This window comes from Melospiza melodia, unplaced genomic scaffold (assembly GCF_035770615.1).
Source record: "Melospiza melodia melodia isolate bMelMel2 unplaced genomic scaffold, bMelMel2.pri scaffold_48, whole genome shotgun sequence".
NCBI classification, from domain to species: Eukaryota; Metazoa; Chordata; class Aves; order Passeriformes; family Passerellidae; genus Melospiza; species Melospiza melodia.
The window spans coordinates 2,948,437-2,973,642 of record NW_026948796.1 but is presented as its reverse complement, the minus strand read 5'-3'; the positions used below and the strand labels follow the sequence as shown (position 1 = coordinate 2,973,642).

Below are 25,206 nucleotides of genomic sequence, written 5' to 3'. Positions count from 1 at the left end.
TTGCAGTGTTTCCTTATATGGGCAATGGGGGAATTTGGGGGATTTTTAGATTTTTTGGTCCCTGAATGAATTTTGGGGCCCTTCAGGGGATTTTGGGTGATTTTTGAGGGGATTTTGGAGGATTCTCTGGGACTTGGGAGGATTTTGAAGGGTTTTCAAGAGGTTTTTTGTGTCTCTCGGTGATTGTGAGGAGATTTTGGGGCATTTTGAGGAGAATTTGGGGTCCCCGAAGCGTTTTTTCAGGATTTGGGGTTCCTGAGGGAATTTTGAGACAATTTGAAGGATTTTGAGGGGATTTTGTGTTCCTAATGGGATTTGGGGAAATTTTGAAGGGTTTTGAGAAGGTTTTGGGGTCCGTGAGGGGATTTTTGAAGAATTTTGTGGTTCCTGAGGGGATTTTGCGGTCCCTGGTGGGAATTTTCCGATTTTGGAGGATTATGAGGAAATTTTGATCACATTTTTGGGTCTCTGAGGTGATTTTGGGGGATTGTGAGACAATTTTTGCTTTCTGGGGGGATTTTTGGGGTTTCTGAGGGGATGTTTTTGTAATTTGGGGAGATTTTTGAGTCCCTGTGGGATTTTGGGGGGATTTTGTGTTCCTAAGGAGATCTGGGGGATTTTGAAGAAATTTTGAGGGGTTTTGGTTGATTTTGAGGAGACTTTGGGGTTCTTGATGGGATTTTTGGAGTTCCTGAGTGGATTATGGGTAAATTTGGGGGATTTTGGGGCATTTAGAGGAGATTTTGGGTATTTGAAAAGACTTTTGGGTCCTCTCAGGCCAGGCCAATCCCGGGAGGAGCTGTCGGCCATCTTGGCCGCAGGGGCGGAGCCGGAAGTGCTGGTGAGTGGGCGGGGCCTGACATGGTGGGCGGGGCCTGGAGACACTTCAGGGACCCCAAAATCAGCCCAGGACCCCCCAAAACTCCCCCCAAATCAGCCCAGGATCCCCCAAAAATCCCCAAATTCCCCCAACCCCACCCCTTCCACAGGTGTCAATCAAGGCCCTGGGCAAGGCCAGGGAGGCGGAGCTCCAGAGGCCATGCCCACACAGGTAAACCACACCCCTTCCTCCTTAACCCCTAATTAACTCCTCAATCAATTAATGAACCCCAGAGCCGCCAATCACCCTGGGAAGTCTCAGGAGGTTCCAGATTGGTCAGAAAAGGCTGAGGTGGGCGTGGCAGGCTGGGGGAGGGGGCGTGGCTCTGCTCAGGCCATGTCCTCTTCTCTGACACATGGCGCCCCCTACAGGCTGTACAGATTGGCCATAGCCCAGAGGCGGTGCTTTGGGCGCTGGAGGTCCTGGCCAATCAGAGCACAAGGTGGGTGGGGTCTGAAGGAATGGGTGGGGCTTAAAGGGGAGGAAATGGTCAAAAGAATGGGAGGGTCTTTAAGAGGTAGGTGTGGCTTAAAGAGATGGGTGGGGCTTAAAGTGTGGGTGTGGCCTAAGAGGGTGGGTGGGGCTTTAATATGTGAGGGGGGCTTAAAGGGGTGGGTGGGGCTTAAAAGGGTGGGTGGGGCTCAAAGAGATTAGCTGGATTTAATGGTGGGTGGGGCTTCAATGAGTGGGTGGGGCTTAAATTGTGCGTGGAGCTTAAATGGATGGAGTAGGCTTAAAGGGGTGGGTGTGGCATAAGAGGGTGGAGCTTAAAGGGTGGGTGGGACTTGAAGGGATGGGTGGGTGGGACTTAAAGGGATGTGTGGGTGGGGCCAAAAGCATGGGTGGGGCTTAAATAGGTAGGTGTGGCTTAAAGGGAATAGGTGTGGCTTTAAGGAGTGGGTGAGGCTTAAAAGAATGGGTGGAGCTTAGGGTGTTGGGTGGGGCTTAAAGGAATGGGTGGGTCCTAAAGAGGTGGGTGGGGGCTTTAAAAGGTGGGTGGGGCTTAAAGGGATGGGTGTGACTTAATGAGAATAGGTGTGACTTAATGGGGTGGGTAGGGCTTAAATGGGTGGGTGGGCTTGAGGGGAAAGGTTGGGGCTTAAATGGTGGGTTGGGCTTAAAGGAATAGTCAGGGCTTAGAGGGGTGGGTGGGGCCAAAATGAAGGGGTGTGGCTTAAAGATGTGGGTGGGTCTTCAAGAGGTGGGTGGAGCTTAAAGGGATTAGGTGCATTAAATGTTGGGTCGTGCTTAAACAGAGGGGTGGGGCTTAAAGGGATGGGTGGGGCATAAACATAGGTGGGTGGGGCTTACAGACATGGGTGGAGCTTAAAGGAGCAGGCAGGGCTTAAAGGAATTAGTGGGCTTAAATGAGTGGGTGGGACTTAAAGGAATAGGCTGGGCTTAAATGGAGTGTGTGGGGCTGAGAGGTGGGTGTGGCCAAAATGACTGGGTAGGGCTTAAATGGGTGGGGCTTAGAGGGGTGGGTTGGGCTTAAAGGGGTGGGTGGGGCTTAATGGAGTGGGTGGGTTTTAAAGAGGTGGGTGGAACTTTAAAAGGTGGTTTGGGCTTAATTGCATGGGTGTGGCCTAAAGATGTTGGAGGGGTTTTGAGATGTGGGTTCAGGCTTGAAGGGATTGGATGGGCTAAATGTTAGGTGGGGCCTAAACAGAGGGGTGTGCCCTAAATGGGTGGGTGTGGCCTAAATGGGTGGGTGGGGCTTAAAGGGATGGGTGGAGCTTAAAGGGTGGGTGGGGCCTAAGTGGGTGAGTGGAGCTTAAAGAAGTGGGTGGGGCTTAAAGGAATGGTGGGGGTTAAAGGGGCAGGCAGGCCTTAAACGGGGTGGGTGGGGCTTAAACAGTGGGTGGGGCTTAAAGGGATGGGCAGGGCTTAAGGGGGTGGGTGTGGCCTAAAGGGGCGTGTTGGGCTGAAAGGGATTGGGCTGGGCTAAAATGGGGGGGATTAAAGGAGTGGGGTGGGGCTTAAACGGATCAATGTCGCCTAAATGGGTGGATGTGGCCAAAAGCAATGGGTGGGGCTTAAAGGGGTGGGTGGGGATTAATGGAGTGGGTGTGGCCAAACGAATGGGTGGGGCTTAAATGAATGGTGTGGCCAAAAGGAATGGGTGTGGCCTAAGTGGGTGGGTAAGGCTTAAAGGAGTGGGAGGGAATTTTGGGGTTTTTTAGGACATTTTGGGGTCCCTGAGGGGATTTCTGGTGCTGTTGGGGGCATGGCCTCACACCTGTCAATCACAGAGATCTCCTGGCTGGCCCCACCCCCTCAGCCAAGGCCCCGCCCACCCTGAAGAGCCTCCTGCAGGTGAGGGGGGAGGGGAATGGGGTTGGGGTCAAAATGGGGGATTTTGGGGCTTCTTGGGGTCAAAATTTCAGATTTTGTGCCTTTTTGGGGGACATAATTTCAGATGGGGGATTTGGGGCTTTTTGGGGTCAAGATTTTGAATTTGGGGGATTTATTGGGGGATTTGGGGATTACTTGGGTCAGAAATTTGCATTTTGGGGAATTTTTTGGGGACTCGAGGCATTTTGGGAATTTTTAGGGTTGGGATTTGGGATTTTTGGGGGGATTTTGGCAATTTTGGGGTCAGGATTTGGGGTTTTGGGGGTGAATTTGAGGTTTTTGGGGTCCCTGGATCCATTTTTTTTGTCCCTGAGGTGTTTTTGGGGTGAATTTGGGATTTTTGGGGTGGATTTTGAGGTATTGGGGGGTTTTGGGGCAGATTTTGGGATTTTTGGCTCCCCGAGTCCATTTTTGAGGTTTCTTAGCTGGTTTTGGGGTAGTTTGGGGTTTTTGGGGTGGTTTTGGGGTTTCCAAGTCCATTTTCAGCATCCCGGGGTCGTTTTTGGGGTGGACTTGGGGCTTTTGGGGGTTTCTGAGCTCATTTTTGGGGTGGATTTTTGGGATTTTGGGGTCCCCAGGCCATTTGGGGTCCCTGATGTGCTTTTGGGGTCCCCAGGAGCGCTGGGGGGCCGTGGGGGAGGTGTGGGGAGCGCTGCCCCCCTTCCTGTCCCACCTGTCCCACCTGAGGGGGGCAGCTGGGGACGCACCTGGAGCGGGGGACAGGCAACAATGAAGTCATCAGGTAACACCAAAATGTCCTGAATTATCCCTAAAATATCCTCAATTATCCTAAAATATTCTAAATTACCCTCAAATATCCCAAAATCCCTGAAATCCGGCCCAAAATACCCCAAAAATCCCAAATGTTCCCAAAAATCCCCTGGGACACACCTGGAGCAGGGGATGGGCAACGATGGAGTCACCAGGTGAGACCAATATCCCCTGAAATATCCCTGAAATATCCTAAAGTATCCCAAATCCATCCTAAAATACTTCAAATTATCCCCAAAATGTCTGAAATCCAGCCCAAAATGTACCAAAAAAATTCCCAAATCCACCCCAAACTCCCTGAAATTGGTCCTAAAATACCCAAAATTATCCCAAATTTGTCCTAATGTACCCAAAATTCCCAATTTTTATTGCCTTTTCTCCAAAATCTCCATTTTTCACCTCAAAATCTCCATTTTTCTTCTCCTGTTTCCCGAATTTTATCCCCCAAAATCCCCATTTCTATTCCATTTTTCCCTCCAAATTCCCATTTTTATTCCCATTTTTCTACCTATTTTCCTCCCAAAATCCCCCTTTCCCCCCCCCTATTTTTCCCCCTTTTTTCCCCATTTTCTCAATTTCCCCATTTCTCACCCCAGATTTCCCTGCACTCCCCCCTCCAAGGCTGTTCCTGCTCTGGATGGGGCTCTCGGCCTTCTGGGGCTCCCTGGGCCCCAAAATCGCCTAAAATCACCCCAAAATTCGGTCCCAAAATCCCCAAAATTTGGCCCAAAAATCAGTCTCAAAATCGGCTCTAAAGTACCTGATTTCAGCCCCAAAATCCCCAAGTTTGGCCCCAAATTTGACCCCAAATTTGGCCCCAAAATCCGGTCCAAAATTGCCAAAATTTGGCCACAAATCCTCCGGGTTTAGCCCTAAAATCAACCCCAAAATTTGGGTCTAAAATCCCAAAATTCAGCCCTAAAACCCCCAAATTCGACCCCAAAATCCCCACAATTCAGCCCTAAGATCAGCCCCAACATTGCCAGATTTGGTCTCAAGTTTGGACCCCAAAATTTGGCCCCAAATCCTCCAGATTTGCCCTAAAATCAGCCCCAGAATCGGTACGAAACTCCCAATATTCCACCCCAAAATCCCAAAATCCCGCCCCAAAATTGGCTCTAAAATCCCCACAATCGGCCCCAAAATCCCCAAAGTATGGCTCCAAATTTATCCCCCAAATCCCCAAGTTTGGCTCCAAACCCCCAGAGAAAAACCCCAAAATTTTGTCTGAAACCACCAAAATTCCGCTCCAAATTTGCCCCAAAATTCCCAAATTTCGCCCCATAATTGTCCATAAAATTCCGAAAATTTGCTCTAAAATGCCCAAACTCAGCCCCAAAATCCCCAAATTCAGCCCCAAATTCCCCAAAATCGGCCCCAAAATCCCCAAATTTGGCCTCAAAAATCCCCATCATTTGGCCCCAAACTCAGCTCTAAAGTCCCAAAATTCAGCCCCAAATCAGCCCCAAAATTTCCAAAATCGGCCTCAGATTGGGTCCCAAAATCACAAAGTTCAAAATTTGGCTCTAAATCTCTAAATTCTGCCCCAAAATTCCCAAATTCAGCCCCAAAACCTGTTCTGAAATCCCCAAAATTGGCTCCAAAATTGGCTCCAAAATAACCAAATTTGACCCCAAAATCCTAATTTTTATTCACATTTCTCCCCCTATTTTTCTCTCAAAATTCCCATTTTTCCCCCATTTTCCCCCCTATTTTCCCCAAAATCCCCATTTTCTCCCCCCAATCCCCATTTCTCACCCCAATTTCCTCCCCAGGCAGTTCCTGCTCCGGGAGGGGCTCTTGGCCTACAGGGCCTCCCCGGGCCGGGCACTGACCCAGCTGCAGCAGGAGCTCCAAAATCCCCAAAATCCACCCCAGGAACCCCAAAATTCGGCCCCAAAACCTCAAAATCCACAAAATTCATTCCCAAAATCCCAAAATTTGGACCCAAAATCCTCAGGTTTTGCGTCAAAATCAGCTCCAAAATCGGCTCTAAAACCCCAAAATTTGGATCTGGCCCCAAAATCCCAAAATTTGGATCCTAAATGCCCAAATCTGGCCCCAAAATCCCCGGATTTGAGCCCAAACTCGGCCCTGGAGCAGCTCCGGCAGCAGCTGTGGAGGGGGAGGGACCGAGTAGTGAGTGCGGGAATTTTGGGGGAATTTTGGGGTTTTGGGGTTTTTATTGGGTTTTGGGGGTTAAAATGGGGAAATTTTGGGGGCTTGGGATTTGGGGGTTTTGGGATTTTTGGGGGTTTTATAGGGTTTTTTGGGGTTTTAATGGGGTTTTGGGGGATAAAATGGGGAAATTTTAGAGGTTTGGGATTTGAGAATTTTGGGGTTTTTGGGGTTTTTTGGGGTTTCAGATTTGGGTTTTGGGGATTTGGAGTTTTGGAGGTTTTTGGACTTTTTGGGGTTTATGGGATTTTTGGGGGTAAAATGGGGAATTTTGGAGTCTGGAATTTGAGATTTTTGGCGTGTTTTGGGGTTTTTTTTTGGCGGTTCCGGGCCTTGGAGTTTTTTGGGGAGTTTTGGGGTTTGGGGGATTTTGGGGTTTTGGGATTTGGGATTTTGAGGATTCGAGATTTTGGACATTTTGGATTCGGGATTTTGGGTTTTTTTGGGGGGCGGTTTTGGGGATTTGGAGTTTTGGGGGGATAAAATGGGAAATTCGGGGATTTTGGGGGTTTGGGGGCATTTTTGGGGATTTTCGGGTTGGGGTTTTTTGGGGTTTTTTGGGGTTTCGGATTTGGGGGTTTTGGGGGAGTTTGAGGGATTTTGGGGTTTTTGGGGCATAAAATGGGGCATTTTGGGGTTTTGGGGAAGTATTTGAGGGGATTTGGGGGGTTTGGGGATTTGGGGGTTTGGGATTTTGGGGGGTTTTTTGGGGATTTTGGGGGTTTTTGGGGAGTTTTGGGGTTTTTGGGATTTATTGGTGTTTTTAAGGGTTTAAGATTTGGGGGAATTTTGGGGGTTTGGGGGGTTTTGGGGCTTATGGGGCTTTTGGGGTTTTGGGGAATTTTAGGGATTTAAGATTTGGGGGTTTTGGAGATTTTGGGGTTTGTGATTTTGGGAGGCATCTGGGGGAATTTTTGGGGTCCTGGGGTTTTGGATTTTTGGGGTACTTGGGATTTGGGTTTTTGGAAGATTTGGGGGGAGAATTTTGGGGGATTTGGAGGTTTTTGGGGGGGATTTGGGGATTTTGGGGGACTTGGAGGATTTGGGGTTTGGGGGACTTTGGGATTTTTGGGGGTAAAATGGGGAATTTTGGGCTGAAATTGGGGAATTTGGAATTTGAGGGTTTTTTTGGGATTGGGGGATTTGGGAGTTTGTGGCACTTCGAGGGATTTGGGGAATTTTGAGGTTTTTGAAGTTTTGAAGTTTTTTGGGGTTTTGGGATTTGGGGTTTTTGAGGGGGAAAATGGGAAATTTTGGAGATTTTGGGGGGTTTTGAGGGACTTTGGGTTTTTGGAATTTTTGGGGCTTGGGGACTTGGGGGGGGTTTGGGGGTTTTGGGGATTTTTGGGATTTGGGGGTTTTGAGCATTTTAGGGGATTTGGGGGTTTTGGGGGCTTTGGGAATTGGGGGGTTTTTTGTAATTTAGGGGGAAAAGGGGAATTTTCGGGGAAATAGGGAACTTTGGGCAATTTTGGTGATTATGGGGTATTTTGGGTGATTTGGGAGAGATTTTTGGGGTATTTTGATTGACTGCATTTTTTTGGGTTAATTTTGGTGATTGGGGGTGATTTTGGGTTAATTTTGGCAATTTGGGGTTAATTTTGGTGGATTCTTGGGTTAATTTTGGGTTAATTTGGGGGATTTTTAGGTAAATTTTGGTAATTCGAGGGTAATTTGCGTGATTGTGGGGGGATTTGGGAGGGTTTTGGGGTGAACTTTGGTGTATTTGGGGTTAATTTGGGTGATTTTTGGGTTAATTTGGGTGATTTTTGGGTTAATTTTCGGTTAATTGGGGGGATTTCAGGGTTAATTTTGCTGTATTTTAGGTGAATTTTGGTGATTTTTGGGTGAATTTGGGGGGATTTCAGGGTTAATTTTGGCTCATTTGGGGTCAACTTGGGTGGTTTCAGGAAAATTTTTGGGTTAATTTTCGTGACTTGGGGTAAATAGTGAGCTAATTGTGGGTTAATTTTGCTGATTTGAGGTTAATTTGGGTGATTGTGGGGTGATCTGTGGGATTTTTGGGTTAATTTTAGTGTATTTTGGGTTAACTTTGCGTTAATTTGGGTGATCTCAGGGGTTTTTTTGAGTTAATAATGGTTATTCTTGGGTTAATTTGGGTGATTTGGGGAGATTTTTGGGTTAATTTTTTTGATTTTAGGTTAATTTGAGTGGTTTTGGGGGGATTTTGGGGTGAATTTTGGTGATTTTGAGATAAATTTAGGTGATTTCAGGGGGATATTTGGGTGATTCTGGGTTAATTTTAGTGATTTGGGGAAATTTTTGGGTTAATCTCAGTGATTTTTGGGTTAATTTCAGTAATTTTGGGTGGATTTTTGGGTTAATTTGGCTGATTTTGGGGTGACATTTGGCTGATTTTGGGGTGATGTTTGGTGATTTTTTGTGTTAATCTGGATGATTTCGGGGGTATTTTTGGGTAAATTTTGGTGATTTTTGTGTTAATTTTCGGTAATTTGGGGGGATTTCAGGGGGATTTTGGGGTGAATTTTTGTGCATTTTCTGTTAATTTTAGGTGAATTTTGTTGATATTTGTGTTAATTTGGATGGTTTTGGGGGATTTTAGATGAATTTTGGGTGAATTCTGATGATTTTTGGGTAATTTAGGTGATTTTGGATTCATTTTGGATTAATTTTGGTTTCATTTTGGTGTATTTTAGGTTCATTTTGCGTGAATTTTGGGTTTATTTTTGGGTGAATTCTGTTGATTTTTGCCGTTTCCCTCCCCAGCTCCATTTGCAGCAGCGCCTGCGGTTCCTGAGCGCCGCCACCAGGGGGCGCCGAGCGGCGCTGAAACCGCTGCAGGAGCAGGTGGGGAGCAAACCAGTATGGACCAGTATGGATCAGTATGGACCAGTATAGACCACTAAGCCCCCCAGTCCCCTCCCAGTATATCCCAGTATCCTCCAGTCCATCCCAGTTTATCCCAGTTCTTTCCCTGTCCCTCCGAATTCATCCCAGTTTGACACTAGCTGTGATCTCAATGCTCCCAGTCCCTCCCAGTATAACCCAGTCCCCTCCCAGTCTGTCCCAGTTCATCCCAGTTTGACTCCAGCTCTGATCCCAGTGCTCCTTTTCCCTCCCAGTTCCTCCCAGTCCATTCCAGTGCTCCCAGTTTGACTCCAGCTGAGATCCCAGTAACTCCCAGTTTGATCCCAGTCCCCTCCCAGTGTTCACAGTAACCCCAGTCCATCCCAGTATCCCCCAGTTCCTCCCCAGTCCATCCCAGTATATCCCAGTATATCCCAGTTCCCTCCCAGTCCATCCCAGTCCTTCCCAGTATAAACCAGTGTCCCCCAGTTCCATCCCAGTCCATCCCAGTGCTCCCAGTTTGAGTCCAGCTCTGATCCCAGTGCTCCCAGTAACTCCCAGTACGATCCCAGTTCCCTCCCAGTATATCCCAGTATCCCTCATTTCCCTCCCAGTCCCTCCCAGTGCTCCCAGTAACTCCCAGTTCCCTCCCAGTCCATCCCAGTTCAATCCCAGTTCATCCCAATGCTCCCAGTTTGAATCCAGTTCAGATCCCAGTATATCCCAGTTCCCTCCCAGTCTGTCCCAGTATCCCCCAGTCCCTCCCAGTGCTCCCAGTTTGACTTCACCTGTGCTCCCAGTAACTCCCAGTTTGATCCCAGTCCCTCCCAGTATAACCCAGTCTCTCCCAGCACCCTCCCAGTTCCATCCCAGTATATCCCAGTATAACCCAGTCCATCCCAGGTATCCTGCACTTCCCTCCCAGTTCCCTCCCAGTCCTTCCCAGTTCCCCCCAGTTCCATCCCAGTCCCCTCCCAGTATAGCCCAGTATCCCCCAGTCCCTCCCAGTACAACCCAGTCCCCTCCCAGTCACTCCCAGTTCATCCCAGTTTGACTCCAGCTCTGATCCCAGTGGTCCCAGTAACTCCCACTTCCTCCCAGTGCTCCCAGTTTGACTCCAGCTGAGATCCCAGTAACTCCCAGTTTGATCCCAGTGCCCTCCCAGTACAACCCAGTTCCCTCCCAATCCCTCCCAGTATAAACCAGTATCTCCCAATTCCCTCCAGTCCCCTCCCAGTATAACCCAGTTCCCTCCCAGTCCCTACCAGTCCCTCCCAGTTTGATCCCAGTTTGTGAGGTCTCTGATTGGCCGCAGGTTGTGGGTGTGGCACGGGCGGGGCCGGGCTCGGCCCTTCCCCCTCTGGAGGGGGCGTGGCTGCGGTGCCGGCAGCTGGCACTGGGAGCACTGGGAGAGGAGCCCCGCCCCAGGCACAGGCCACGCCCCCTCTGCGGGGGCTGGCACAGGAGATGGGCGTGGCACAGGTGGGGGAGGGGCTAAGGGGGTGGGGGCAGGGCCTAAAGAGGGATGGGAGGGGCTTAAATGAGGGAGGGGCCTATACCAGGGGGAGGGGCCTAACCCAGAGGGCTTAAATGGAGGAGGGGCTTAAACCAGGGGATTGGATAAAGTGGGGGAGGGTCTTAAAGTGGGAGGGGCCTAAAGGGTGGGGCAAAGGCTTGAGGGGTGGGACTTAAAGAGGGCGAGGGGCTTGAGGGGGAGGGAGGAGATTTAAGAGTGGGAAGGGGCTCAAAGGGGGAGGGGTTTAGACAGATGGCATCTAAAGAGAGGGAGGGTCTTAAAGATGGGGAGGGGAGAGGCTGGAAGGGTGGGGGAGGGGCTTGAGTGGGGGAGGGGCCTCAAGGAGGGAGGGGTTTAGAGAGCTAAGGGATGGGGGAGGGGAATGGGGAGGAGCCAAAAGATGGGGGAGGGACTTAAATTTAGGGGGAGGGGCTTGAAATGTGGGGGAGGAGCTGGAGGGAAAGGGGAGGAGCTTAAAGAGTGGGGGAGGGGCTTGGAGAGAGTGGGAGGGATTTGGGGTGGGGCTTAAATGGGGCTGAAAAGGTGGGGGAGGGTGCTGCCAATTATGGGCGTGTCCTGCGGGGTTTGGGGGGAGTGGCTAAGCCCGCCCCCTTGTGTCCGTCAGGGCTCGCTGCTGTCCCAGGCGGCCATTTTGCGTCAGCAGCTCCGCCAGGGGGCGCTGCGCCAGGGGGGTGGGGCCTGCCCTGGAGGCGGAGCCAGAGCCGCTGGCCCCGCCCCTCCTCACTGTGGACGTGGCGGAGCTGCTGCCCCAGCTGCGATTGGTCGGAGAAGGCTGCGAGCAGCGAATCAGGGACTGGCCCTGCCTCCAGGAGCTCGTCAGCCAATGGTGAGGGATGGGGTGGGGCCTGGAGGGGGAGAGGCCTGGAATGGGAGCCTGGCTCCTCCCACCCCAAGACCCACCCCCTTTTCCTAACCCCGCCCCTCTCCCCATGTGGGCCCAGCCAGCTCAGTGGGTCCTGTTCGCACCCCCTGGCTGCGCCCCCTTCTCCCATTGGCTGCAGCACTGGAGAGCCACCGCCCACACCCTGCAGGCCACGCCCACCCCTGAGGAGGCCCCACCCACCCCTGAAGAGGCCCCGCCCACTGCTGTGAAGGGGGAGGAGTGAGCAGAGGTGGCTCCGCCCATTTGAAGCACTCTGGAGGTTCTGATTGGTTGGGAATAAAATGGTGTGGGGAAAGGGGCGTGGCCTGAGTCTGTGCTCAATAGGGGGACCCAAAATGTCCCCAAATGGCCCCAGAATGTCCCAAATGGCCCAAAAATCGCCTCAAAATGGCCCAAAATGTCCCCAAAGTGCCCAAAATATCTCCAAATGGCCACAAAGGGTCCCCAGGGGGGTCCTGAGGTATCCCAAAGATGTGTCCATAATGGTCCATTCAGGTCCCCAAAATGTCCCCAAGATGTCCCCAAAGTGCTCTCAGAGTGTCCCCACAGAATCCTTCAGGTGTCCCCAAGGTGTCCCTGCGATGGCCACTGAGATGTCCCCAAAGTGTCCCCAAGAGTTCTTCAGGTGTCCTCAAAGTGTCCCTGAAGTGACCCTGAGATGTCCCCAAAGCTTCCCCAGCGTCACTCCCATATCTCCCTCAAATGTCCCCAAAGTGTCCCCAAGGTGTCCCCAGGGTGTCCCCAAAGTGCTCTCAGGGTGTCCCCATGATGGTGACCCTGAAGTGTCCCCCAGGGGTCCCCACGGGGCATCCTGAGTGTCCCCAGGAGGGTTCTGACAGTGTCCCCCTGGGGTTCTCAGAACATCCCCAAGGTCTCCTCAAGGTGTCCCCAAAGTGTCCCCAGAGTGACGGCTCTGAAGTGTCCCCAAAAGTGTCCCTAAGGTGGCCTTAGGGTGTCCCCAAAGTGTCCCCAGGGGCCTCCTGATGTGTCCCCTTGGTGTCCCCATGACAGCTCCCAGAGACCCCAGGGTCTGGCGTTCCAAGAATGTCCCCACAATGTCCCCAAAGTGTCCCTGAAATGACCCCAGGGAGTTCCTGAGGTGTCCCCAAGGTGTCTCAGGGATGTCCCCAGGGTCACCCCAAAGTGTCCCTGAAGTGGCTCCAAAGTGTCCCCAAAGTGCTCTCTGGGTGTCCCCAGGATGTCCCTAAAGTGTTCCTGAAAAGACCCCAGGGTGTCCCCAAAGTGTCCCCAAGGTGTTCCTGAGCTGGGGGTTCTTAAAATGTCCCCAAAGTGTCCCCAAAGTGCTCTCAGGGTGTCCTCAAAATGTCCCCAAGGTGTCCCTCATGTCTCCCCAAAGTGACCCCACAATGTCCCCGAAGTGTCCCCAGGATGTCGCCAAAGTGTCCCCGAGGTGTCTCAGGGATGTCCCCAGGGTCACCCCAAGATGTCCCCAAAGTGTCCCCAAGATGTCCCCAAGGTGTCCCAAGAGTGTCCCCAAGGTGTCCCAAAGATGTCCCCAAAGTGTCCCCAAGGTGTCCCCAAGGTGTCCCCAGGCTGCTCTCAGGGTGTCCCCAGGATGTCCCCAAAGTGTTCCCAGGGGGGTACCAAAGTGACCCCACGATGGCCGCCGTGATGTCCCCAAGGTCTCCCCAGGGTGCTCTCAGGGTGTCCCCGAGGTGTCCCTGAAATGACCCCAGGAGTTCCTGAGGTGTCCCCAAGGTGGCCCCAGGGTCACCCCAAAGTGTCCCCAAGGTGTCCCCAGAGTGCCCCAAGGTGTCCCTGAGGTGTCCCCAGGGTGGCCCCGCCCCATCCACGTCAGGGGACACCAGCAGGGGGCGCCCCGGTGCTCCCAGTGCATCCCAGTACAAACCAGTGCATCCCAGTGCTCCCAGTTCAAACCCTGTCCATCCCAGTGCATCCCAGTTCAATCCCAGTGCTCCCACTGCATCCCAGTTCATGCCAGTGCTCCCAGTTGATCCCAGTGCTCCCAGTACATCCCAGTCGGTCCCAGTTTGTCCCAGTTAATCCCAGTCCATCCCAGTGACTCCCCCCAGTCCCTCCCAGTATATCCCAGTACAAAGCCACTCTGTCCCAGTCCCTCCCAGTACAGAGCTGAGGAAAGTAAGGGGAGACGAGCACACATCCTGATTGATGAGCATCGATCTCTGACTTATTGATCCACTTTTGCTACTCATTGCACAGGAACCTTCTTCATTTAAATATTTTGACACATAGGGAAGCTTCCTAACACAAAAGCAAGTCCTGTAGTGTGTCCAAATACTGCCCAATGTGTCTGTTAGACTCTTCACTTTGATTTAGATTCAAATGGTTAGTGAAGAAAAATTTCCTTAGGAACTAGCCTGGCAGACTTGGGCAGGTGTTGACGAATCCTCCAAGGCTGTAACTGCCAAGAGATGTGTAATGCCTCAGTGTCAGCAACGGGACTTTAACTTTGAAACTTAATAATGACTTTACATCTTCTGTTAACCACTGTGGTAGAAGTATCCAGTTTGTCCTGAAGTTGCAGCCTGAATTTCTTTTCCACATCAGAAGGTTTTGCTTCTTTGCTTCCTTTTTCCCTACCAGCTGCAATATTTCATTGATTTTTTTTTCTAGAGCTTTCTGCCTTTTCAGTGGAAGGTTATGCAGCAGAATGAAGGTAAAGCTCCGAGGTAATGTACCTTTGCATTTATTACCAGGTTATTTAATATAAAGTACTGATTGTGCTGTTTGTTTCCATATTTCATAGAATTAAAAAGGTACATTTGCAGCTCAGCACCTCCCACCTGTGCAGCAGCTGAGCAGGTGTCACACAGTGGGTCCTGTTGAGTTTGATGTCAGGTTCTTGGCTCAGCTCAAGATCTACCACTGTTCACAGCAAAACTTTAGCTTGATTATACACGGGAGACTAATTGGTGTCACTAATGGATCGTTTTCACTTCATTCCTCAAAGAAATCTCCAGATAAGGGGACCGATGTGCCTCCTGCCCCCGAGGGATGGATGGTCTGTGTGTGTTTGTAATTCTGGGATGGCTGGGCCCTTAGTGAGAATTCTCCAAACTTCCCTCTGCAGGAAGCTCCAGTTCGGTTTTAGGTTTGCAAAGGCCTTTGATGGGGCCCCTTAGCAACAGCTCAGTCTTATCTGAAGGCTGTGCAGCCTCTCAGAGAGGAAAGATCTTTGCATGAAAAGAATCCTGGCTGGCTGTGGATGAGTGATCTGCAGAGGGAGGTCACCAGTGATGCTCTATGGGGACCGCGCTGTTCAGCACCATCTGAAGTGACCTGGAGAGAAGGCAGACAGCAAAGTGACAAAGCTGTTCCAGAGACTATCATGCATTAAGTTTCCACACTCATTTTCTAATCCCCATTTTAAAGTTACCAGCTCCAGTCTCCCCTGTTCATCATCCTGCTTTTCCTTTGGGTATGGGGATGCTCCTGCTGTAGAGTGGTTTAATATCCATTTAAACTGCACCACTTATGCACACCTTTATGTTGTGTGACAGTTCTGCTTAGGCAGTTATGGTAATTGGGAACATCCAGTTATTCTGCTTTTTACTGCTAGCAGTCAGTGGAATTTGTACCTCTGGCATAATGGTGGAAGTATTTTGATCAGAGGTCTGTTATATGGGAAGAGTAAATGGTTGGTGAAATGAAAAGTACCAGGCTTAACTAAAAAGTTATTTAAAAGACACTTGCCTGGAAGGTTGACTTGCATATAAAGTGCTTGGATGTGTGAAAGAAGTAATTAAAATGCATGATGATTTCTGGGAAAAGTGTGTAGAACTTGCCTCAAAAAAACTTCCACAACTCCTGTGCAAGGTACAGGAAACCCCGTGGAGCTTAATTTAACACAGAGATCAGCACTTCTGTACTTCACATTATTCACATAAAGGTTTGGAAATCTCTCCCACACCCTGACCCTCTCACAGTGTCAGTCAGAGTGGGTGATAGCCTAAAACAGACACAGCCAGTCATGACGTGTAGCTGACATTGGGCAGATAGACCTGCTCTGCAGCATTAGGGAGGGCTTGAAGGGTCTGCTTTCAGCAGAAGTCATTTTTCTTCAGCCAGAGGGGCCAGAATATCTGTTAGCTCATTTGGATCCGTGAGGCAGATCTGTGAGGAAGACACAATTCCTTTGGCACTATGTTCACAGAGCCACCATTGCCGGGGCTTTACAGGAAGCCCTTGGACATGAGCTGGAGGACACAGGGCTGGAGCCCTGAGCTAGGCAGAGGATCCTGATTTGATCACTGCATGGTATTTGTCAACAATGGAACATAGGAATACTCTTTGATTTTTGCTAATTTTCCTGTTGTTTCCCTATATCACTTCTGCTGAATTCATTTCCATCACAGAAAATTGTTCTCAAAACTAAGAAGGTAGAAAGCTCCAGCCCTGAAGATTCCAGGCCCTCACTGACCTGGAATCACCAGACAATCCTTGGCAATTGGTACTGTTCTCTTACTTTGTTAACAAAGATGTTGATGGTAAATTTGTTAACTTTTGCTACCAAAGGTGTTGATGGTAAATATGTCTGTGATTGAGAAGTGTGGATACAGCACTTTGAAGAAAGGAAAAGCTGCTGCTGTACAATCTGTGCCCCCCTGCACACCATCTTCTTCCTCTTCCACTGCTTGTCTTCTCTGAAGCAGGAATCTCCCATGTAAACAGGGAGCACCAAGCAATCCATCATTTGTCAGTTAACCCCAGCAAAGGGCACTGCTATCTCTGAAGGAGGCAGCTTTTATTCCAAGTGAGGCTCCGTCTGCCTCTGACCTTGTGGAGTTTCTGTTGGAACAAGGAGCTCCCACTGCACTTTTCCTCCTTCCAGACTGAAACCGAGCAGGGGCTGAGCTCTCACCAACAGAACAGCAGACAAAGAGCTTTTTTTCCTTTTTTTTTTTTTTTTTTTTGCTAGGATAACAATCTGGAAGTGGAAAGGAGAATGGTGTTGAAGTGAGGGGAGAACGACCATCCTGTGATGCATCAAACTCAATTTATTGATCGATCAGTCAGCTTAAATAATAGTGTTAACGAACTTCATGCATATTCTGAAATACAGGTTTATGATAGGCTAACAGAGAAAACTCTAACCACACCTTTTGTTTTACTACACCGTTGATTGTTTACACAAAACAAAACCAGTGTTCTCACTGTGATACGAACGGTTCCCAAAACTTCCACATCTGTTCTCAGGGTGCCATCTTTTCCCAGAGAGAGTGTTACACTTGTTATGAGAAGACTGCCTGAGAACTTTATTGTTTATACAATGATGCCTGAAAGAGTCTAATTGTTTATAGAAGTCAGGCTGGGAACTGCTTCACAGCTACCTGTTACTTTTCTCTCAATTTCATGGCTTCATGGCCTTTTTCTTCAAGCCATGCCTGAACTAAACTCTCCACAGAATGATGTCCTTTTTTGGATGATTTCAGATGTCAGATGCTTTGAGCAGTAAAATTGCTATGGGCCTGTGCAAGGTTAGAGCCATCTTCAAAGAGCAGGCCTGGAATGGGAGCAAGCCCTTGAACCAGCTAATACAGGTCTCTGCACCAGAGTGCAGCCCACTTGTAAATTCCTTGTAGGATGTGCTGCTGAACCGCCGCTGCTCTGGGGGAATGTTGTTTTCCAGAGTGTGCTCAATGTGCTACTGAAGTTCATGTAATGGCTTTCTTGTTTATCTGCTTGAAGAAATCATGAGAGCAATAAATTCCTTTTCTCATTAAGGGATCTATTGGAATTGTTGTTCCAGTGCTTTCCACCTGAGAGCAGGAGCAGTGATTAATTTTGTTTCTCTTCAAGCTTCCTGCACACATCCTGTTGGCTGCAAGGGATTCTTAGGGAATGGCTCAGTGACTTCTGTGGTTTCTGGTTTCCAGGGATGAGGCATGCTCTCTGGACAACCTGTGCCAGCATTTCACCACCCTCAAAAAAAAACCCAATATGTATTATATGGGAAAAGCAGGGCACTGACACCACACTGCCTCAGCTACTGGCACCAAGTTCAGAAGACTGGGGTTGTTTTTCACCTGGTACAGTCTTTTAGACTGTACATGGCATTCATAACTAGATAAGAGAGTATTTATCTCCAATTTAGTCAATTGAGATGTAATAGCAGCTCTAAAATAGCTACAGCACAGGGGGGCTCATGTAAACACAAATAATATTCCCAGGTTTACCTACATAATTTCCTTCTCTGTTTGCAGACTGTGACACAGCATCCTGTAATGATCACACAGTGATCACTGCAAGAGTGAAAAATACAGCTGGGTTCCCCCATCCTTGGCAGCTACAATACTGTAACAATAAAAGCACAATTATTAGAAGCACATTTCTATATTATCTGTCATAGAAATATCCACATGCCTTCAATAGCACTGTGTGGCCAGATGGTCAGAGACTGGGGCTTGGCTCTTCAGCAGGTTTTGACCATGCGAAGGGCAGAATAAGAAATGCACAAGAAACAATGAGCAATGTGGAATATCCTCCCAAAGTGCAGGGGGCAGTGCTGGCAGCAGAGCCCTTGTAAAGGTCTGAGCCACCAAAGCACAAGAGGAAAAAGCCCTTCCTCTGCTCTGTCCCCAAACTGGAATCAGGTGCTAGGAAAGACCTTTCAAGCCAATGCAATAAACCAGTAAAGGAACCTCTGAGCCCTTCATGGGAATCACTTGAGCAGGGAAGTCTTGCTGGCAAAACGTTGTTGGTCACCAAGTGAGGCTGGAAAAACCAGGTACCAAGCACTAAATCTCTCTCTCCAGGGGTTTGGAAAACCTCTGGCTTCTGGCATTTGGGGATGCATCAATAACTAGAAACTAACTACATGAAAGAAAGGGGGAAAAAAAGCCAAAACTTCTTCTTGCCCGTTTATTCCTTGCAGCAGATAGGTGAAAAGAGTATTTTGCCAGCAGCAGCTCTGAATTATTTCACAACTGCACATCCCTCTTGTGCTGCAAGTTAGAAATGACAGTTTAATTCTTTTTTAATTGCCTCATCTCTAAAGTACCTGAAAGAAGCCGTTTTTGCCAATTGTTCCTGGGCTCTGAAAGCAGATGATTGCTGGAAAAGCAGTCAATGCTCCTCTACTTTGGAAAGGGGCTCTGCAGAGAGGAGAGTGAGGGGTACAAATATTTTTGAAATGACTCTGTAGTTCCCTCATCCAGTGTGCTCTGTGTTTGTGTGGGCTGTGTGTTTTGCAGTGCTCATCTGGCTGGTGGAACGGGAGGCTTTGGGATTTTGTTTGTATGCATTTGAGGCTCTTTAAGCTTCCCAGGCTCCTCACCTGCAAGAGGGCAGGAGACCTCTGGGGCTCCTGCACTCCCAGGGCCATTCCTGCAGGGACCTGGATTTTTGAGCAGGAGGGGATATCAGGTTTGAGGAGCAGAGCAGCTGGCAACTGTTTCTGCAAAGAGGTGTTGTTTGTCCTTGCTCACATCAATTCATGCTTAGATCTGACCTCCTTTCTCCTTCTTCTCAGAGCTAAAATGTTCATTTGAAAGCATAGATTTTTATTTTCTGCACTATGTTATCGCTTCTCCTGCTCTTACAGAACAACCAGGAAACACAGTGCAGATGTTATGAATTACAGAGGTGCTGGGGCTGTGCCAGCTCTCAGATCTGTTTCTGCTGGTGGCTCAGGAGCTCCCATTTACAAAGCCAGAAAAGCACTCCTTCCCTCAGAGATCCTCCAAAATGATCTCGGCACCAAGGCAGCACTCTAGGAGGAGAACTGGGGACGCCAGAATGGGGTCCTGCATCCAACAAATGCCTTCTGTTGCAAGGCACAAGGGCTTGGTGTCCCCTCATCCCTCCCAGCCCAGGCAGCGCCTTTCTCCTCTGTCCACATAACACACACTGCACCATCCTGGGGATCAAAAGGCTTTGGGATCCAGGATTTCCCCCCAAATCAATGACTACAGGGCAATGAAAATAAAAACCACTTCAGATTCATTAATTCTGTCCTTTTATTTAAACAAAAATCCATCAAAACAATTCTAACTTAGCAAAAGCTACAACTCAACAGACTAAGGAACATATTCCAGACTAGTGATGAATATTATCTATCAAAATCAAAAAGGACTTCCTAACAAATTTCATTAAAAGAGGTTACCTCTAGTTCAAGCCTTTAAGATTTTTAATATAAATCCCTTGACTTTTTAATATGACTTCCTATGTTGAAACCCAAAGTGTATTTCATTATTAAACAGGAATAGATGGCATGAGATAGTCATCATCCTGTTACCTTTATTTGTAGCAGGGAGCATTATTGTAGCAGGGAGCATTATTAATTTCTAAAACGTAGAAATGAGAGTGGAATTTCTTTAGAGTCTTCTGGCCACGCTGCAGACAGCACTGGGTACACTCCAGACAGTCCTGGGTCCCTTGGAGCCAGAGCCCTCCTCGGCTGGTGACAGTGACAGGCATGGCTCAGCTTCTGTCCCTAAAGAGGCTAACCCGAACACTAACCCTAACAACTAAGCATTACTCGAACATGAAAAATAACACTATGCCTAACACTAAAACTAAGCCCAAACCTAATGCTAACCCTAAGCCTAAACCTAAACCTAATCCTAACCCTAGACTAGTGGGAGCTTCCAGCAGGCTTGGGGAGGGGCTGTGGGGGCAGCGCTCTGGAACCAGGCCTGGAGTCAAGGCCTCTGCCCTGCTGTGGGGGGCTCTGCTGGGCAGGGCTGGGCCTTGGCCTGTGGCGTGCCTGGGAGCAGCCAGGGCTCGAGATGTGCTGGGCAGGTCCCCACACGCCTCTTCTTCCCGCGGCGTGTTGGGCTGCCCCAGGAGCTGTGGGTAGCGGGGGTTCACCCAGATGGTGCGGATAGTGATGGCCCTGCTGCCCTGCTCGTCTGACAGCTCCTCGCTCATCCCGGCATCCCCTTTGGCAGCTGCTTGATCTCTGGTTTGGGGAGTAAGCTCTAAGTGTCCTGTGCCTTAGAGGTTCTGGTTCCTCCTCACAGGACACATAGGCGCTCTCATCCCCGCTGCTGCTGCTGCCGCCCTGGACATCCTCTGAGCTGTCCCCCTCCTTGCTGGGCAGCCCTGCCAGGAGGATCTTTGCTGCTGCCATTGCCCACTGCCTGCGAGCGTCCACCTGGCTTGTGGAGGGGCTGGGGGGCAAGAGAAAAAGAATTGTTTCACGACTGGAGTCCTCTGCCCAGCTGTGAGAGGCTCTGCTGGGCAGAGCTGAGGCTTGGCCTGAGGCTGTGCATGGGGGAACGTTGCTGCGCTCTACCCCGGCCTCGCCTGGCCTCACAGAGGTCCTCACTTCTCCGCCTCTGCAGCTCTGGTCGGGGTTCTGTTCCCCCTGGGACAGCTCTTTGGGGCTGCTCGCTTCCCAGGCCTCCTCCTCACCATCTGGTGTTGTCAGGACAGCCCCCAGTGCTGCCCCTGCCCCCTGCCCACCGAGAGCTTCCAGCGGGGTGGGCGAGGCTGTGGTGGGGCAGCTGGGGCCGTGCGGGGAAGCCGCCCGCCTCTGTCCCCCTGCTGCGGGGGCTGTCGCTGCCGCCACTGCCTCCATGCCCTGATCCCCGTGCCGCTGCGTCCCCGGCTGCCAGCTGCGTCGCCGGAGCACAGCCGCCACCCTGCCGAGGATGGCACGGAAGCCACGGCGCAGCGAGCGCAGCAGAGCCCGGCCGTGGGCCCTGCGGCTGTGCGCGGCCACTGCCCGGCTCTCTGCTGCCGCCGCCTGCGCGCCAGGGCTGGCACAGGAGTCACGCTGCTCCTCGGCCTCCAGAGGTGCTGCCTCATCCCTCACCCCCTGCCTCCGGCGAAACACAGCCACTTCTGCTTGGGCTTCGCGTCGGTGCTCGTCTCCTTGTCCGTGGACATCTCGGAGTCGCTCCGACACTGCCGTCCCCCGGGAAGATGCTGGCTCCTGATGGAGCTGCTCTCCTGGGAATGGCACCCCCGCACTCTTTGCCCCTTTTTATACTGTCCTGGTCAGGGCGCGGCCCCAAACGTCACAATGGGCTCTGGGCACACGCAAGCCTCACGTCACAAAGGGGAACACGGTCTGGGGCGGGGGGGGGGGGGGGGTCCCAAGTGTCTCCAAGGGCTCTGGGCACAGACAAGGAGTACAAAGGGTCCATGTTTCTCACTTTATCACACAGAGTAATACACAAGACAGCTCACAAGTTTCATGAGGTAAAAGAAAAGAATCTGCTCATGAGCTATTGGAACAGAATTTTGAAACAAAAGAGACCAAAGACGCATGATGGTCTGGACTGCTTCAGTGTCTCTTTGGCTTTAGTTGAATTCAAAAGATTTCCTTCCTAATGTGATTGGAAGTCCTACACTGCAAACCCTTTCAAGTCTGCCTTTGCCTTGTTGTATCTTTCTCTAAGAATACCACATTTGGTTCATCTCATGGAAGGTACAATCTGCACAAATGCTGCTCTGAATTGCTGTGATGTCTGGGCTGTAGCTGGGGTTAGATGTGATTCTGGTCAGTATCCCCTGAGGCTCAGTTTTGTCGTGATATGAACTGATGCAGTAAGCTTGACTTAAAGAGCGGCACGGGCTAAAGGAGTCAGTCTTTGAATGCTTCTGAATATGTGATCTCCCTGTCTGCTGCTTTTCTGGGCACAGCTGCAGGTGCAGGGCTTTGAGGCAAAGCCCAGTGTGCAAATTCCTGCTCCCAATCTTGCCTTCCTGCAGGACACTGACAGAATGTGCTTTCTGTTACAAGCTTGTTTCTCCAGGCTGGACTCCCTGGGCTTGGATTAGAAGGAAAAATATGGATGATTGTATCCCCTGGATATTAAGAAATAAAGACAAATGAAACCAAGCCCTGCCGCCACGCGCACTCTCCTCAGGCCCCTCCGTTCCCGCCTCCTGCCCTGAGGGCCTTGGCGGTGGGGGGCGGGGGGGGGGGAATGGCGTTCTGAGGGTGGCGCCGGGATCGTGTGGGCGGCTCCTAGATCGTGTGGGCGGCTCCTGGATCCTGTGGGCAGCGCTGGGATCCTGAGGGCATTGCCTGAATTGTCCCGGCAGTGCTTGGATCCTGAGGGCAGGTGCTGGATCCTGTGGGGAGCGTCGATCGTGTGGGCAACTCCTGGATCCTATGGGTATCATCTGCATCCTGAGGGCAGTGCCCAGTTTGACCAGGCCGCACCTTGATCCTGAGGACAGCTCCCGGATTGTGTGAGCAGTGCCTGGATCCTGAAGACAGCACTCGGGTCCTGAGGGCAGCACTCAGATCCTGAGGGCAGCACTCGGATCCTGAGGGGAGCACCTGGATTGTGGGGGGAGCACCCAGACAATATGGGGAGCACCCAGATCGTGTGGGGAGCGCCTGTCTCCCTCCCAAGCAGACCCATTATCCACAGTTCTGGAACACAGTGACTTCTCCAATCTATACAACTGGTGAGAAACCACATAAGGGCATGTGATTATCTAAAGTTCAAATTTCTGCCAGAGTAGATGAATGGTAAAAGCATCATCCGCCTTCCCTCAGCCCAGGCCAGGGCCAACATCATCCACAGCCCTGGGGCGGTTCCTGTCCGCTTCCTGAGGGAATGTTTCCCTACAGTTCCTCACACTTCCCGTCAGAAGAAAGGGTGAAGGGAAGTAGGACATAAGGGATACATGTTTACTTCCCCAGGATGAGCACACTGCTCCCTACATGCAGGGGAAGTACCCCCAAGCACAGGACCTGATGTGTGTTTTTAAAAACTTGAGCCTCAGCACATCCTTATGGCCCTGCCAGAGGTGAAACTGTTGCCAGCATCCTCCAGTAATGCTACCCAACATAAGAATAGCAATCAAGGAGCGCAGGTACAAGCACACATCTGCCCTTTATCTGCCAGGTCTAGTTGGCTGTGCTCAGTCCTGGAGAATCAAGGTTGGGAGTTGCCTAAAGTTCCTCAAGAAGCTGACAGATTTTTGCCCTCACATAAAAAGTGCCCTCTCTGTTCAGATGATATTGAAGGACTGTGACTTTGAAATGCAGAACTATTTGCCTTGTTTAGTGGCTTGGACAGCCTTGCAGTTCTGGGGAAGTTTAATGCAGATTCCCTCAAAGAACACAGCGTTTTCTAGGGAATATTCCTGTTTTTTGCCAAAATACAAGAGTCTCAGGGCCTCTGCACTCCATTTCAGTGATCCAAAATTCAGGTTGTTCATCCCTTTTGGCCCAGTGAAAGGACTGTCATGAAATTTCATCTCTGACTTGGAATCTCATTGCTACCTGCATTGAAGTCCTGGAGAACTCATCATTAGGTGACCATGTGCTCATTTGAGATGCTTCAGAACATGAAGATAGATGATCCCAAAGTTGCGCATTCCCCAGTCTGGAAAGGAAGGTGCCAAAAAGAGAAAAATGGACACAAAAGGATAGGGTCCTGCATCCAACAAATGCCTTGTGCTGCAAGGTACAAGGGTGTCCTCTCATCCCTCCCAGACCAGGCAGCGCTTTTCTCCTCTGCCCACATCACACACACTGCACCATCCTGGGGACCAAAAGGCTTTGGGCTCCAGGATTTTCCCCCAAATCAATGACTACAGGGCAATGAAAATAACTAGTACTTCCATATACTCATTCTGTCCTTTTATTTCAACAAAAGCAACCATCAAACCACTTCTAACTTAGCAAAAGCTACAACTCAAAGGACTAAGGAACATATTCCAGAGGAACACCTTCCTGACAAAGGGCATAATACCATCTATCAAAAAAAAAATGGCCTCCTAAGAACTTTCCTAAGAGATTTCTTCTTCTTCCTAGGACTTTTCTCACCTCTACTCCAAGCCTTTAGAATTCTTAACATAATCCCCTGGCTTCTTTCACTTCCTAGAGTGAACCTTGATGTGTCATTTATTAATGAAAGAGGAAGAGAAGGCATTAGATGGCCTTCACCCTAATGGCAGGGAGCATTACAAATTGCTACCTTGTATTTCACATAAAGAAACAACTTTATTAACACTCCTGTTTATTATCCTCATGTTCCTGGTATGAACATGGGCAGACATGGGAAGGAGCGTGAGGCACTCACCTCTTCCTCGGTGCTCCAGCTCAGGTGTCTTCTGGCCACGCTGCAGACAGCACTGCGTACACTCCAGACAGTCCTGGGTCCCTTGGAGCCAGAGCCCTCCTCGGGTGGTGACAGTGACAGGCGTGCCTCAGCTTCTGTCCCTAAAGAGGCTAACCCGAACACTAACCCTAACAACTAAGCATTACTCGAACATGAAAAATAACACTATGCCTAACACTAAAACTAAGCCCAAACCTAATGCTAACCCTAAGCCTAAACCTAAACCTAATCCTAACCCTAGACTAGTGGGAGCTTCCAGCAGGCTTGGGGAGGGGCTGTGGGGGCAGCGCTCTGGAACCAGGCCTGGAGTCAAGGCCTCTGCCCCGCTGTGAGGGGCTCTGCTGGGCAGGGCTGGGCCTTGGCCTGTGGCGTGCCTGGGAGCAGCCAGGGCTCGAGATGTGCTGGGCAGGTCCCCACACACCTCTTCTTCCCGCGGCGTGTTGGGCTGCCCCAGGAGCTGTGGGTAGCGGGGGTTCACCCAGATGGTGCGGATAGTGATGGCCCTGCTGCCCTGCTCGTCTGACAGCTCCTCGCTCATCCCGGCATCCCCTTTGGCAGCTGCTTGATCTCTGGTTTGGGGAGTAAGCTCTAAGTGTCCTGTGCCTTAGAGGTTCTGGTTCCTCCTCACAGGACACATAGGCGCTCTCATCCCCGCTGCTGCTGCTGCCTCCCTGGACATCCTCTGAGCTGTCCCCCTCCTCGCTGGGCAGCCCTGCCAGGAGGATCTTTGCTGCTG

General features: G+C 50.4%; 1 long non-coding RNA gene across 1 annotated transcript; it reads left to right on the top strand.

The window, feature by feature from the left end:
* The first annotated feature begins 822 nt into the window (after positions 1-822).
* Positions 823-8,976, top strand: LOC134413731 (uncharacterized). Its single transcript, XR_010026580.1, has 3 exons — positions 823-841; positions 1,252-1,322; positions 8,933-8,976. It is a non-coding gene; the product is annotated as an uncharacterized LOC134413731 (long non-coding RNA).
* The last annotated feature ends 16,230 nt before the right edge of the window (positions 8,977-25,206 follow it).